General features: G+C 36.4%; 1 pseudogene; it reads left to right on the top strand.

Moving 5' to 3' along the window:
* Window positions 1-654: 654 nt before the first annotated feature.
* LOC145277190 (U2 spliceosomal RNA) lies at window positions 655-768 on the top strand (annotated as a pseudogene).
* The last annotated feature ends 16,053 nt before the right edge of the window (window positions 769-16,821 follow it).

Genomic DNA, 16,821 nt, shown 5'->3' with positions numbered 1-16,821 from the left:
GAATCATCACTTAGTAACTCTTATCCTTGAGTGCCCCCCCCCCCCCGGTTTTGTCAGTGGTTAATTTGAAGTAAAAACATATTTTATTGATTGATTTCCATGTTTATTGGGGGAAAACAAAATATTCAAATGAAAGGAGAGTAAGAGAGAGAGAGAGAGAGAGAGAGGGGGGGGGTTAGATTTTTTCTCTTTTGCCTCTTTCTTCTTGTTGTTGTTGATCTTGACCGCTACTACTACTACTATTATTATTATGAATATTTTTTATTCATTCATTTCTGTTATATTGGGGGGAGTGGGCTTCTTTTGTTTTGTTTTCTTCACCCTCCTATTATTATTATTATTATTATTATTATTATTATTATTATTATTATTATTATTATTATTATTATTATTATTATTGTTATTATTGTTGTTGTTGTTGTTGTTGTTGTTCTTCTTCTTCTTCTTCTTCTTCTTCTTCTTCTTCTTCTTCTTCTTCTTCTTCTTCTGCTGCTGCTGTTGCTGCTTATCGCTCCGTCCGTTATCATGCTGTGCATCCCTAAAAAAGGAAAGTGGAATATTCCAAAAAGTAGAATATTCCAAAATAAACCTTGTCCACCTTGAAAAGGAAAAAAAAATTGGTGTCGCTGTTGAGGCAAAACTAATAAAAATTATTTGTCTTTCTTGGCCTTTTGGCTAAGATCAAAGTGTAGTATCTGTTCTTTAGGAGCTATATTTCAATTTCTTCTCTCTCAGCGGAAGAGAAATCCTTTACGACTAAGACTATTTTTTCTCCACGTTAAAAAGCGACCCTGGTGTCTAATTCTGTCCCGTGGGGAGGCATTGTGAATAGGTACTATGTTTAATGTAACAAAGTTTTAATATTAAAAAAGTAACGGGAAAAAGTTATTTCTGATTTAATAACAAAATGCTCTGGAAATGTCACTTCTGGTTAATTATAAAATACCCTGGAAAATGTCCGTTTTGATTATTGTTTTTGTTGTTTACTTGCCTCCCACGAGGGCGGAATTGGACATGAGATCGGTTAAAAATTTAGGGGAAAACCAGCTCCCCCAAAAGGGGCACTCTGGTCAATAACAAAAATAAGAATTGTATCACTAATGAAGGATTTCTCCATTAACCAAGGCCAAAAAATGAGGGATTCAAGTCACTGGAAACTTATACTACACTCAGAAATTCATGTTGAAGCAATCGTTGCCTAATCTCTAACCGTGTTAATGTTTTTATGTATTACTTTCGAAAAGCTGCTGAAACAGTTTATGATTTAAACGTTACTTTATTTCAAGTATATTTTAAGCAGTAGGTTACGGGATATGAAGTCAGTCCCGGAAATTAATCAAACCGTTTATGATTTAAACATTACTTTATTTCATGTATGTTTTTAACAGTGGGGTGGGGGATGTTAAATCAGTCCCGAAAATGGGTGAAACCGTTTACGCATTACGCATTACTTTATTTAATGTATATTTTTAACATTGGGGTGGGAAATATGAAGTCGGTTCTGGAAATGGCTGCAACCATTTACGTTTTGGACATTACTTTATTTAATGTATATTTGTAACAGTAGGATGGGAGATAAGAAATCGGTCCCAGAAATGGCTGAAAAAGTTTACAATTTATACATTACTTTATTTCATGTATATTTTCAACAGTGGGTTGGAGAATATAAGTCAGTTCCAGAAATGGCTGAAACAGTTTACTATTTAGACATTACATTATTTCATGTATATTTTTAGCAGTGGGTTTGGGATATAAAGTCGGTCCCAGAAATGGCTGAAACGGTTTACTATTTAGGCATTACATTATTTCATGTATATTTTTAACAGTGGGCTGAGAATATAAAGTCAATCTCGGAAATGGCTGAAACAGTTTATGATTAAAACATTACTTTATTTAATGTATATTTTCAACAGTGGGGTGGCGGATATGAAGTCAGTCCCGGGATTGAATGAGATATGCAAATATAGACTATCAGAAAGCGTCGCCCAATATTGAATGAGATAGGTGGAAAACATATAGTAGCAAAATACCCAGCGTCGCCCGGGATCAAATGAGATAGGTGAATGATATACAATAGCACAATATGCGGCGTCATCTGGGATTGAATAAGATATGTGAAACATATATACTATGAGAATACCCAGAATTGATTGATTTATTTGTAATGAAATAATCAGCCCAGGCAATATATCAAAGTTATTATTTAAGTAAGGGGCAGCGACATTGTGGGTTAAAGTTATGAAAATGATTGTCGAAATTAGTAACATATCCAAGAATTATGAAAAGTGATGAAATGTGAGTTACTTGATTCTTGTATTTGTAATGATATAATAAGCCCAGACAATATATCAAATATATTATATAAGTAGGAGTGAGAGGCATAATGTGGGTTTTAATTATAAAAATTATTGTAGAAATTAATAATATATCCAGGATCATGAACAAAGATTAAATGTGAGTTAATCGATTGTGTGTTTATAATAAAATAATCAGCTAAGATTGGTCATAATATTTCTTCGTAAACATTTTTTATTCATTATTTTCCTGTATTGGGAGCATTAACGTTCTTTTTTATGGACATTTCTTTTTATTGGTGGAGACGTCAATTCTTAACTTACCAACCACTTCATAAAACAAGACAACATTACCTGAGTTTAGAAATATTTCTCTTACATGGAAAGACTCTAGAAACAAAATCTTATTTACATGTAGTATTTATTCTGATAAGTAAAAAGTACACAGAGAATCAAAGAATGGTGCAATAAACATAATATTGTGACATCGGAATGTCAGATGCTAAAAATGTATGAAGACAAAAATTGATTCATTTGATGGATATAACGACGACAGAATCTACCATCATATAAAAGGAATTGTGTGGGTCTGTGTGGCTGTGTGGCGGTGTGTGTGTGTGTGTGTGTGTGTGTGTGTGTGTGTGTGTGAGAGAGAGAGAGCGAGAGAACGAGAAAGTTCCCTATCGACTCGAAAACGGCTGGGTCGATTTACATGAAATTTCACATGAAGGTACTTTATGTGCCTGGTGGTGTTTTTAGATAGGTTTAGTATCGGAATATCGACATATAAAATCAACAGTAGAATCTTTGATATGACAAGGGCGTGTTCGAAATGAATGTTTCCGCTTAAAGCACAATTACACCATGATACTTGATTTTTTTTCATTTTAAACTTAAATTTAAATCATTATTAGCGCAGAAGCTGTAAGGCCAGACATAAAACCAACAGTAGGTTATTTGATATGACAGGGTACGTTCGAAATGAATGTTTCTGTTAAGAGCACCATTGAAGCATAATACTTGACTTGCATTTAAGTTTAACTTTAATTCAAGCCATTATATATAATAAATAATTTTATAAAATCAACAGTAGGTTCTCTACATTGCAATGTAGACTAAGTAACTGCGGGAAGGCGTGTGAAGATTCCTCCCGGTGCACTGTGATGGGTTCCCGACTAGAGAAAACAATGAATCGATTTGATTAAAAAATGGGCGATTTCACCGATTTCGATGACAATAAAAATATGGGGGTGTGAAACATTCGTTGATCATCATTCAATCCCGGGCCACGTCGAGTTTTATTGCTAGTCGGGATAAAAAAAAATATAACTAGATGAAATACATTCACTAATTCCTTTTTCGAGCATTTCCAATTTCTCACGTTGTGAAACTGAGCTTTGGCCAGCAACCGCAACTTGGCACTTTGTACGTCTAGCTATAAATGTACGACTCAACAATTCGAGCGGTTATTTCTAGTTTTTGAACTGGTGCACGAAAAAACAAAAAAAAAAAAAAAAAACATCTATACGTATAAATAATGAACATTAAAAGTGTGACATTTGCTATCTGAACATTAGCAGAAACTCGCTATGAAGCGAGGGGACAACAGAAGATATTCTTGGCTAGAAAAAAACAGCTTACCTTGTAGACATACATGATCAGGTTTATCGGTTGTTTTCACTAATGGAGTATTTCATTTTGACCTATATATATATATATATATATATATATATATATATATATATATATATATATATATATATATATATTTGTTTATTAATTATACAGAAGTTCAGAAAAACATTGGTACCGTCGGTTTCAAGCCCAACACAACGTGCTGACGAGAGCTGAACATCATTTACGTGTTACCACTAACGGTTTCCCGTTGTGCTGGGCTTGAAACCGACGGTACCAATGTTTTTCTGAACTTCTGTATAATTAATAAACAAATATTTAGCTCTTATATCGAAAAAGTTCTTCTTTGTAATCGACCACCTCGTCGGAACTCTTTCCCCAAAATACAGTAAACAAATATATATATATATATATATATATATATATATATATATATATATATATATATATATATATATATATGAATTAGATCTTTTGGATTCTCTATTGTTTTCTATTTAGCTTCTCAGATCCTTTTGCTAATGCGACATTTATGTGTATTTTGTATATATTTTTGAGTACATATATATGAATATATGTCTTACGTATTTGTATGTCTTCCCTCTCTACATAAGTTTAAATTTATGATATGCTACCACTATAAATACATCTATTAATACACAAAAAAATACAGATCTTTTTTATTTATAATCACATTTAGCCCTTTCTCTCTTGATAACGCTCACGCAATAGCTGGGTGAAACATTGAGGTTTAGGTATTCTGCTTTTTCCATTTAATTCATATCCTCGATTATATTTTATCCTTTCATTATATATATATATATATATATATATATATATATATATAAAGAGAGAGAGAGAGAGAGAGAGAGAGAGAGAGAGAGAGAGGGGGGGAGTTTACTTACAGACTCAAATCGTACAGAAATCTCAGTTTAATATCAAGTTATATATATATATATATATATATATATACATACATATATATATATATATATATATATATATATATATATATATATATATATATATATATATATATATATTATAGGGTGGTATCGCCATTTTAGGGGATCACCACTTTGGGGGTCCTTATCTGGGAAGAGTACCAGTTTTGGAGGGGTCTTTAGGGAGTTTTAATTGGGCGAAGTATTTTGGGGATAAGCCGATTTTAGAGAAATATTTTAAATAAAGAAGGATCTAAAGTTTATGTGAGAACAAAAGAAACATGTTATAGGACAAACAAACAAAGTAATGAGTTCAGGTGCATATATTTAAAAAAAAAAGTTCATCAGGAACTTGTTCACGTTGAACTTGAAGACGACCAGATTGTAGTCAGTTGGAAAGTAGGAAAAAGGCGTGCAGTTCTTAGAAAGAAACTTTGTTCATGGAATCTAGGTTTAGGTTTAGGCTCAGATAAAGAGTGGGGGAAATTATTGATAGTGCTTTCAGCTATACGAGTGTTTTTTTATGAAAGTACGACTTAGGAGCATAGATTGGAGCTCAGACGAGCACTTAACATTAAAATAACGATAAAGCAGACACAGGCTCGCAACGTCTGCTCAGTGGGAAATAGGTTTAAGGGAAGAGAAAAGGGCATCCTCCCAATACGTTACGAATATGTATACAAATATAAACATACATTCTATTGTACCTATTTACTATGCCTCCCCACAGGACAGAGTTAGACACCAGGGTCGTTTTTTTAACGTGGAGAAAAGGTACAAAAATAAAAATTGTCTCAGTCGTGAAGGATTTCTTCTCCACCGAAAGAGAACAAGAAATAGAAGTGCAGCATCTGAAGAACAGATGGTATTTATTTGCTCCCCCACCGAGCAAATTAGGCACAAGGCCGATTTTTAATGTGAGGAGTGAAGGGAGTGGGAAGGGAAAAAGGGGACCAGCTCCCGAGAGGTGGGAAATGGGAGCTGGTTAAAGGTCAGGCATGTGGGGTTGCCCCCACATCTGGTCTTTGCTAGTCATAGCTAGTCATAGCTTGCAGCATCTGCCGGAACAGATGGTATTTATTTGCTCCCCCACCGAGCAAATTAGGCACAAGGCCAATTTTTAATGTGAGGAGTGAAGGGAGGGGGAAGGGAAAAAGGGGACCAGCTCCCGAGAGGTGGGAAATGGGAGCTGGTTAAAGGTCAGGCATGTGGGGTTGCCCCCACATCTGGTCTTTGCTAGTCATAGCTAGTCATAGCTTGCAGTATCTGCTGGAACAGATGCTACACTTTGATCTTGTCCCGAAGGCCAAGAAAACAACATTCTATTGTATTATGTACTCCTATATTCCTTATTTTAATATAGATGGAAATATGAGGTTTGATATATATATATATATATATATATATATATATATATATATATATATATATATATATATATATATTTGTAGGCAAAAAGAGAGACCGCAGCAACAATTTCGCTTAAAACCAACTAAAATTATCGCCCCTAAATCAGTTTAAAATATCCCCAACAGGCAACCAAGCATCTCTAATCGTAATTATTGTTGTTCCAGGTTATACAACATTTAGTCCATATGGCACATCTTTCTCTTAGTGATCATCAGGAGCTCATTAATCTCTACCTTTCTGGTTTATCCAATCGAGAAATCGACCGCAGATTGAAATGTGATGAGAAACGGTACGAAAGACTGTGCAAAAGCACCAAAACAAAGGTAGTGTTCGTGATGCTCCTAAATCTGGTCATACTAGAGTTACTTCTAACAGGGAAGACAATACTATCAAGATCCGCAACCTAAGAAACAGATTTGAAACGGCTCCCCAGATCTAACAACAGTGCAATCTTGTAAAAAAATGCTCTCTTTCTACTGTCAAGAACAGATTAAAGGAATTTAATCGGCGAGGATATGTTGCAAGACGCAGGCCAATGCTTTTTGTAAAGAACAGAAAGCGCCGTCTAGATTTCGTCAGATGCAATGAAGATCATGACTCTTCATATTGGTCTAAAGTGCTTTTTAGCGACGAAAGCAAGTTCAATAGGCTAGGCAGTGATGGTAGAAAGTACGTCCGTCGAAGGAAAGACGAAGAATTTAATCCTAGGTGCTCAGTTTCAAAGCGGTAAAGTGGTTGAGGTTCAGTTTTGGTGTGGGGCATTATTAGTTCCAATGGTCCAGGGCCTATAGTTCGCTTGCAAGGTCGAATTAATTCGACCAAGTACATGAATATGTTGACTGAGCATTTTATACCCTACGTTAGTCGGAATTTGGATGATAATCCCATCTCCATGCAGGATAATGCTTCCATTCATACAGCTGGCAATGTCAAGAGGTTCCTGGAAGAGCATGATATTTCGTGTTTGGATTAGCCTGCAGAATCTCCAGACCTTGATCCTATCGAAAACGTATGGCATTACATCAAGCAACAGCTACGCAATGATAAAATTTCAAAGACCTTTGGACAAAAATTAAAGAAATTGGGATGCCCTTTCCCCAGAGTATTGCTGCAGTCTAATTCAAGAAATTCCCCAAAAATTGCAGGCTGTCAAATTGCAGAAGGACTATGCTACTAAATATTAACTAATTCATTGTATTACGGCTGTATTTGTGTTGCATTAATGTCCTAAGGTTACATTTAAATAACAATTTTCCATTGTGCGGACTTTCTTTTTGCCTCCTCAATTTGAAGTTATTTTTTTAAATTGGCATGAACACTAAAATATTTCAATTAAAAGTCAAATATGAACAGGGAAAATTATGGAAGAATAAAAGGCCAACGAATGAGGTATAGTTTGTTTACACAGTTACATTAAATTTAGCTTAAATTTGCAGCTTTTGGAAAAATTACAAGTGTGGACTTTCTTTTTGCCGCCTGTATATGATATATATATATATATATATATATATATATATATATATATATAGCACACCTATATATCCACCTTGAGAGAAGAATATATTTAAAGTACAGAGTAAATATTTAAAAATAAACGATAAGCAAATGCAATAATTTTATTTCGACCATAAGTGTCCGTTTTGCATGAAAGGTGTCAACTAAAATTATTTTCCGGTATGTGCTAAGTGTTATAATTTATTCACTCACACAATTACATTTTCATAAATGGATACATACATACATACATGATGATGATTGCTGCATCTTTCCAGATGATCGCCGTCACACTGAGTTCTTCCAATCTTGCCGTCCATGCCATCTCAGATGACTCTGCACCCCTGCCGCAGATTTGCACATCCTGAAGCAGATGTGACACACAAATTGAGCAATTTCCATCGAGTTGACTTCCTCTGGATGTTGAAGGGTATTCCTATGAACAATCACATGTCTTCTCAGACCAGCAGTAGACTTGCAAACTTTACTGCATGTCAAACAGATCATTTGGTCTGTACTAATAGGTGCAAAGTTGACCTGAACAGGAGTTTTGTGCGACTTAAGGTAGTTGACGTAGCCAGCTTTTGACAAAAGCACTCGTTCACAAGTGTCGCACTTCCAGCTCTGTGTGTCATGGTTGAGACCATCAATAAAACCTTTGCGAAGCTTTCGCTTCAGATTACTGTGGGCCTGCTTTCTTTTCTCTAGAGCGTCACAACTCTCACGTACAAGCTTTCTCCACTTCGGCCTTTGCAGAGTAAGTTCTTCCCATGTGTCGATGTCGATTTGTAAGACTTTCAAATTATTCTTTGTAAAGTCCCTGAACCTCTTTCTAGGCTTGTGTTGAGGGCGCTTGCCATTTTCCAACTCCCCGTAAAAAATTTGTTTTGGCAGCCTACAATCTTTCATTCGAACCAAGTGACCCACCCAATGCATGTGAGATCTGATTACAAAGTTTTCAACACTAGAGCAACATGCTCTCATGAGGACTTCAGTATCGGGTACTTGTGCTTGCCACTTGATGTTTAAGATACGTCTCAAGCATTTTAGGTGAAATCGTTCAAGCCACTTAGTGTGCCTTTGATGCAATGTCCAGGTCTCCGATGAATACAACAGTGTGGTTAGCACACAAGTCTTGTAAACGCAGATCTTAGTCCAGTCTGTGATGCCACGATCAGACCACACTCTCTTTTCCAACCTTCCAAAAGCAACAGATGCCTTCTGAATTCGCCTGTGGATTTCAGTGTCAAGACAGCCATCCCTCGACAGAGAACTACCAAGGTACACAAATGAATCAACCACACCCAGTCTAGCACCACAGACCATGATGTTTGGCTCCACGTATGATTGGCCCGGTGCAGGAGTGAACATCACCTTTTTTTTAGAGAGACTAATCCTCAGACCAAAGGCAGTGCAGGAGTCAGCAAAGCTATCCATTATATGCTGCATATCAGTCTCAGTGTGCGACAAAAAACAGAAACAAAAAAACAGCATCGTCTGCATACAGTAACTCCCTGACCAAGACATGATGTAGCTTGGTTCTGGCATTAAATCTTCTAAGATTAAAAATGCGACCTGTGGTTCGAAACTTTAACATGACACCCCTATCGCAATCACGAAACGCATGAGCAAGCAGAGCAGCAAAATATATAGAGAAAAGAGTAGGGGCAGGAATATCACTTGTTTGACACCATTGTCAACTGGAATTTCATCAGACAATTTTCCGTTAAATGAGACTCGAGCTTTCATGTCCCTGTGCAGTTCCTTGAATATTCTAACAAAGGTTGGAGGACACCCTACTTTCTCCAAGATTAGCCACAGAGCATCCCTGTTAACCGTGTCAAATGCTTTGGTTAAATCAACAAACACTTGATACAGTGGCATCTGTTGTTCAATGCATTTTTCCTAGACTTGCCGGGCTGAAAAAATCATATCCGTAGTTCCTCTGCCAGACCTAAAGCCACTTTGTGATTCCGGAATAGCATTAGGACAAATATCCTCCAGTAACCTGTTTAATAGAAATCGTGCGCGAACTTTTCCAACAGCTTCCAAAAGCATAATCCCACGGTTGTGGTCACAAACATTCTTCTGTCCCTTTCCCTTAAACAGGGTCACCAAGACACCATCAATCCAGTCCTACGGAACAGGAGCACCCTGCCAGATTTCCGCAACAAAACCAAGGATAGCATTAGCAATATTTGCACCTCCAGTCCTAAGAAGCTCCACCGGAACACCATTCAAACCAGGTGCCTTGCCACTGCTGATTTGTGCGATAGCCAACTGCACCTCAACCAGATTAGGCAAACGATCCATTCTGAATATGGTATCACATTGTGGCAGGCTATCAATTGCATCAGCATCCACTGCTGAGGGATTGTGAAACACATCAGTAAAGTGCTCCTGCCATCTCCTCAAGATATTCTCTGGATCCTTAATGACCACAGAACCATCTTTTGACATCAGGGGTAATATTGAAGAGGTAGCAGGACCAAATACTTGGCGCAGGAGTCCATAAAATTCCTTCGTATTTTTTGTGTCAAATGCCCTTTGGATCTGCTCCGTTATATCCACCATTGGTTTTTCATTTTTCTTAGCTCACGTTGCAATGTGGCTTTGACCTCTTTGTATTGTCACAATTTAGTTGTATGATCAGAATGATTTCCACGAAGTAAAGATTCATAAATTGTCTGTTTATTCATCAGTAACTGATTAATTTCAAGATTATTGTCGTTAAACCAGTCCTTGTTCTTATCACTCTTGAAACCAAGAATTTCAGCACCAGCAGAATAAACTTGAGTCTTAAAATTCACCAATGTGCCATCAAATGCAAGATTATCGAGCTTTTCCGCCATACTCTTTTGAACTTCAGGCAGCTTTAACTTCGCGACATCAATACGACTAGGCACCTTAACACCACTGTGACGAACCTTCTTACGGATTCGTAAATTAAACTTTCCTCTCACCAACTTGTGTTCGGTGTCACATTCAGCACTGCGCATGACACCAACAGTATATGCATCTCGAAGGTCGCATTTCCGAGTTATGATGAAGTCAATTAGGTGACCATGCTTTGAACGTGGGTGTATCCAAGTAGCTTTGTGCTTCAGTTTACGTCGAAAAAAGTGTTACAAATAGCGAGGTTAAATTATGAACACAGCTCTAGTAGCTTAAGGCCATTAGCATTCATGGTACCGATACCATAGTGGCCAAGAGGACTCCAGGTCTCATAGTCTTTCCCAACACGGGCATTGAAATCACCAAGAATAACAAGTTTTTCATTTATTGGTGTAGATGCAACAACAGAGCGCAGAGACTCATAGAAACACAAGATGTCATCTTCATTCGCTTGAAGGGTTGGTGCATAGACCGAAAGAATAGTGATGAATCTGCCATGTGAAAGAGGAACACGAAGTTTCATGATGCGATCACAGATACTGGAAGGAAATTCCATAGTATCAACTAAGGATGTTTTAATCGCAAAACCGACTCCACCATCTCTACGGATACCCTCCGGTTTACCAATCCAGAAGACAGTCTAGCCTGATGATAGCTCTGTCATTTGATCCTCTCCCCAGAGACGGGTCTCTGACAGAGCAGCAATATCAAGTCTTTGTAGCTCTGCAGTTACAAGCGCCGTCCTGCGCTCTGGACGGTTGGATGATGCTTTATCAAGAAGAGTGCGTACATTCCAACAGCATAAATTGAATTTTGTTCCTTTTTGGAGATACATTTTTGTTTTCTTCCTGCTTACATGAACCACCGTTAGCCACAGGAAACTAACCAGTGATAGTATGATAGACAATTTTTAGTGCACCTTTTCTAGCACTTTCCCAAGACATTGGGTGAGCAGTGCTCTCCCTGAATAGGGCTGCTCAGTCACAGAACCCCCACCGGAGTTGGCCTCTGTCATGTGAAGGCACAATAACGATGTTAAGATAGGGTACCTGTCGCCCCTGTGTAGATTTGTGACTGTGTACCGCCAACTGGTCAAGTCTGTACACGTTGCCACTCCTCCATCGCCATAGGACTTGTAATAGAAATAAACGACAGATGAGGATAAGATAGTAAAAGATAAAAGATAGATAGATCTCAAGTAACATCTGTACATCGTTGTATTAAAGTGACAAGCGCTTGTACGACACGAGTGCCACTCTCTAAGTCTCAGCAACAATAACTCAGTGACAAGCCATTGCAAGATGACCAGTAATTGCTTTGACCGCAGATTTCTTGTAGGAGTTGTCCTCTCCTAGAAGGATTGCCTCCACCACGGCTTACAGGAGCTCCTTCTACCCTGCGAATGTCATTTACCCATGACTGGGGCTCAGGTAACTGGGCACCAGAGCATGGTCCACACGCCGGTGGGTCATGAATGCCGCAGTCAACAGGGCCTAAGCTCCTCTGGAGGTTTCTGTCAGGGTTACCTCACCCTTAGCCTTTGGTTCAAAAACCTTATCCCACAAGGCAGTGGGGGATTCAGTTTTCTGGCGCCGAACACTCGCCATTCACCAGAGCCTCGTTAGCGTGGCAGAGCTCACGACGTGCACGTGGGGATGATTAGATTGGGAGAAGCTATATATGACGCTAGAGCATACATACATACATACATACATACATACATACACATACATACATACAACATACATACATACACACACATACATACACACATACATACATACATACATATATACATACATACATACATACTAATGCTATCGAATCAGCCTGTTTAAAGATACCGGCTTCTTGACCTAAAATTGAACTAAACATTGACATTATTGTTTGTACTTTGTAAAATTCAATCACGTTTTGCAAAACCAAAAAAACACAAATAAAAATTTTACTCTACAAAACAACCAAACTAAATACCATGAATAAATATTTGAAGATATAAAGAACTTGATGTTTAACTACTTTTACAAAAAATGACCTAATCACCATTAAAATAGCCTGAAAACTGTTGATATACCATAAAGCAATACATCCACACCAAATGCCAGCAAAATCCCACCCCTACACGGTAGAGATCTCTAGATGTCAGGAAGTTTTCTACTCTAATTGCTCCTTCCCTAGAAATGCTAGACTTTTGAATTCCGTTCCGCGTTCTTGCTTAACTGACTGGACTGACATGCAGAAGTTCAAGTGTAATGTAAACAGGCACCTTGCTGTTGAACTCCCTACATAATGTCCCTGCAAATTATGTCCCTTTACAAGTGTTGATGTACCTTGTTTGAGGCGAAAATGCAATAAATGAAAATAAAATGAAAAGATATGAAAAACTTGAAGCAAAAAAAAAAAAAAATACAAACATGACCTTGGCATTAAATAACGCGGAAATGGCTGATATGACGTAAAGCAAAACAACCAAACCAAACACAATGAATAAATATCTGAAGATATAAAACACGGAATTCATAAAACCGTTTATCAAAATCATCAGATTCGACATTAAATGACTCAGAAATGGTTGATATGACATAAAACAAAAACAACCAACCATCAAACAAAATCGCACCAAACACCATGAACAAATATTTGAAGATATAAAGAACTTGAAGAATAAAACCTTTTTTCCCCCAAAAATTACCAGATTCAGAATTAAACCACTCGAAAAGTGTTGATATGCTGGAAAACAAAGCAATCAAACTAAGCCATACACGTATATATACATCCATCCATACATATATATATACACACACACATACATACATGCATATATGCACGCATGCATACATATATACATGCATAGTAGCTTTCTTCAGTCTTAATAGACTATGGATACCTACTGCGCGTGGAACTGTTGTGGAAAAGAGTGGCGCAATCTCTAACCACACCACTCCTGAGTCAACATTGTTAAATACCAGTGGCAAGTGGAGGTTCAGGACAACTGGAAACAACGCTGAGTTAAGTGGAGAGCGTATACAGCGCCTAGAATTCTAAATGATCACCCATCTGGTACTAGCCAGGCTTCGGTGATCTGATGAAAACCGGCGTATCAACGTGATTATACCGTATATACATTTACATACACACATACATATATACACACATACATACATACATATATACACATATACACACATACATACATACATACATATATAAATATACATTCTACTGTATTATGTACTCCTATATTTCGTAACCTTTGTCTTTACGTATCTGTTTTTCTAACAGTGATCGATCAATCCTTCTCTTCCCCTGGGATTTCCTTTCTCTTGTAACGAAGCCAGCTTTTTGAAAAAAAGATAATTTATCTTCGCTATTGCGATGTATTCGATGGCATCTCATCGACAACCATGTATAAATAATGCCAAACGCAAGATACCCAAACAAAGAACAAAACACTTTGCAACCGTTCCCAACCTGGGGTCATATGACTCGAAAAATGAAGATGGAATAACAAACGTATTCTTGTCTGGTTTCGGCTTTCATTTTTACGAAATATCAACCCTTTTTAGGCATTATATCCCAAAACAATATTCCTATCAAGGCAAAAACTGGATTAAGTAATCTATTGTTAATTTTTGTTGCTAATGTGTAATCATATTAAGATGCGCGTGTATGGTGAAAGGATTGTTTTGGTAAATTTCTACGTAAAATAAGAATTCAAATAAGAAATACGTGGTTCAATAATGACGTCACAAACACAGGAAGCCGCTAGTCTGACGTGGCGAATGAACATAGACGATATTTCTCTTTCGACTGAACTGTCAGAGAGAGAGAGAGAGAGAGAGAGAGAGAGAGAGAGAGAGAGAAACCTTTAAACCTTTCTCTTTAGGGAAAAGAGTTGGGTGTTTCACGCGTAAACGTGTATGCATATATTTATGCGGTTCTCATGTAATCATCGAAGTTAAGCAACGTTGACCCTGATCAGTACAAGATGAGTGACATTTGGGAATACCAGGCGCTGTATATAGGAGGACGTCGATACTTCCCTGCAAAAATTGCAATGCTGAATGCGTAGTATCTGTTATGTTGTTATGTGACTATCCACCCAGACATTATCTCCTCATTTGGGCTGGGTAGTGTAGTATATGCTCGTTACTAATGATATCAGCCTCATATGTATTATATCTGAGCTTTGAGGGGTAGTACGCTATATGTCATTTCGTCATGATACCCTCTTCCCGGGCATTATCTCATGTCTTAAAGTGGCAATACATTATATATTCGTTGACCAGGATATTATCCTCACAAGCATTACCTCTTAATTTGTTTGTTTTATTTTATGGTGGTAGTGAAGTATCTGTTCCGTGCACCTGATACCATCCTTTCAGGGATTACCTTCATTTTTTTTTAAGATGGGGATAATGATATGCTAACATATTTTTGCTAATACAATTAGCCTATATTATATATATTTTTTAGACTGTCAGTCTGTTCCACTTTTTACTGAAAACTAATGAGTCGATTGGGTGAAAATTTCTTTTGTCAAAATGGATGAAATCAAATCGATTCAATCAAAATTGTACGCATAACTGATCATCTTTATGCCTAACAAATCATGATAAAATGGAGCTTTGGAGTCAGTTTGTAACTAACGTTAGTAACCCTCGACTCTTAATAATAAAAACCAACTCGTATGCAAATATATCAATGCTAGTAAAATAAATGAAGAAATCTTTTTTAAAATTGAGAAAACTTCTTTATTTTTTTTTTAAGAAAAGAAAGTTTTCTCAACTTTCAACAAATATGTTGTTTTTTTAAGAGACATATTTGTCGAAAGTTGAAAAAACTTTCTTTTTTTTTTTAAAAAAAAGAAGGCATATTTGTCGAAAATCTCAGCCTAATGATTTTATTTACTTTCTAAAAAAAAATGCATTAGTTAGTTTTTAAATTTTTATAATATCTCTATGATATTTTTAAGTGAAGGAGATTATTTTTATACGGTTTAGCATATTTTTTTTTTGTTTTTTTTTGTATATTCGCTTTTGTAATTAAGAGTTAAGGCTGGCTGTTTTTATAAGGATAGCTCTTAAACGTATTATTAGACTTGTTAATGAAAACATCAAGAAATGGTATTTCATTATTTACGTTTGTTTTTGTTTGTTTTTTTTGTTTTTTTTTTCCAACGGTGAATTTAAAAACAAGTTATTTTTGGAAAAGTTCTGTAGATAATGTGTTTAGTCATTGTTTCCAGCTAAAATAAGAATATCATCGACATAGCGTAGATACACAAATAGTTTTATAATGTTAAATATTCTATTTTTTTAAGTTTATCACATAGAAATCAATAAAAGGTGGCACATCAGAACTCCGTTAATTTAATTGTAAATATTTCCTTTGAAATAATAATGAAGTACTTAAGTGTAGCAAATTGAAAGCAACTTTTTTTAGTACAGTAGAACCCCGAAATATGGTGGCCCTAAGATACGTTTTTTTTCAGGTTACGATCCTTTTCCGACCCCTGGTTACGTTATTTGCCCCGCCTTATGGTGCTATTTATAATGTTATTTGATTATATACGTGTGTATTATATACTGTACTGCATTTCGTTACTAATTTTTAATATGTACTGTACAAAATTTCTACTCAATAATTTTTCACAAATTTTGGTGGGATACTTTTGTTTTTTTTTTGCTTAACCTCTACTTATGTATTCAAGGCACGTTGTGTGTGTGTGTGTGTGTGTGTGTGTGTGTTTGCGTTCATCCGCTATGGACTCAGAAAAGGTTGGGTCGATTTTTTAAAGTTCACACAAATGTACTTTATGTGCCTGTGAGTGTCCTGAGAGAGGTTTTGTATTGGAATGCCTCCGATAAGTATTGAACAATTCTATTAAAGAAGAAACAGTTCGATTTTGATAAAAGTTAACATCCTTAAACAGCCTGACATCACAAGTGCATTTCAGAAGTTTTATCACCACACAAAAAGAAAGACTCAGAATATAAAATCAATAGTAAGTCTTTGATAAGACATGAGCGCGTTCAAAATGAATGTTTCTGTATAGAACATAATTGAACTATGATACTTTTGTATTTTAAACTTAAATTCAAGCCGTTATATAATTTTGTAGATAAAATCAACAGTATAATTTCCAC

Source organism: Euprymna scolopes, chromosome 5 (assembly GCF_053919585.1).
Source record: "Euprymna scolopes isolate OS-2025 chromosome 5, ASM5391958v1, whole genome shotgun sequence".
NCBI classification, from domain to species: Eukaryota; Metazoa; Mollusca; class Cephalopoda; order Sepiida; family Sepiolidae; genus Euprymna; species Euprymna scolopes.
The sequence above is the reverse complement of the archived record's forward strand: the minus strand, read 5'-3'. Positions and strand labels throughout refer to the sequence as shown.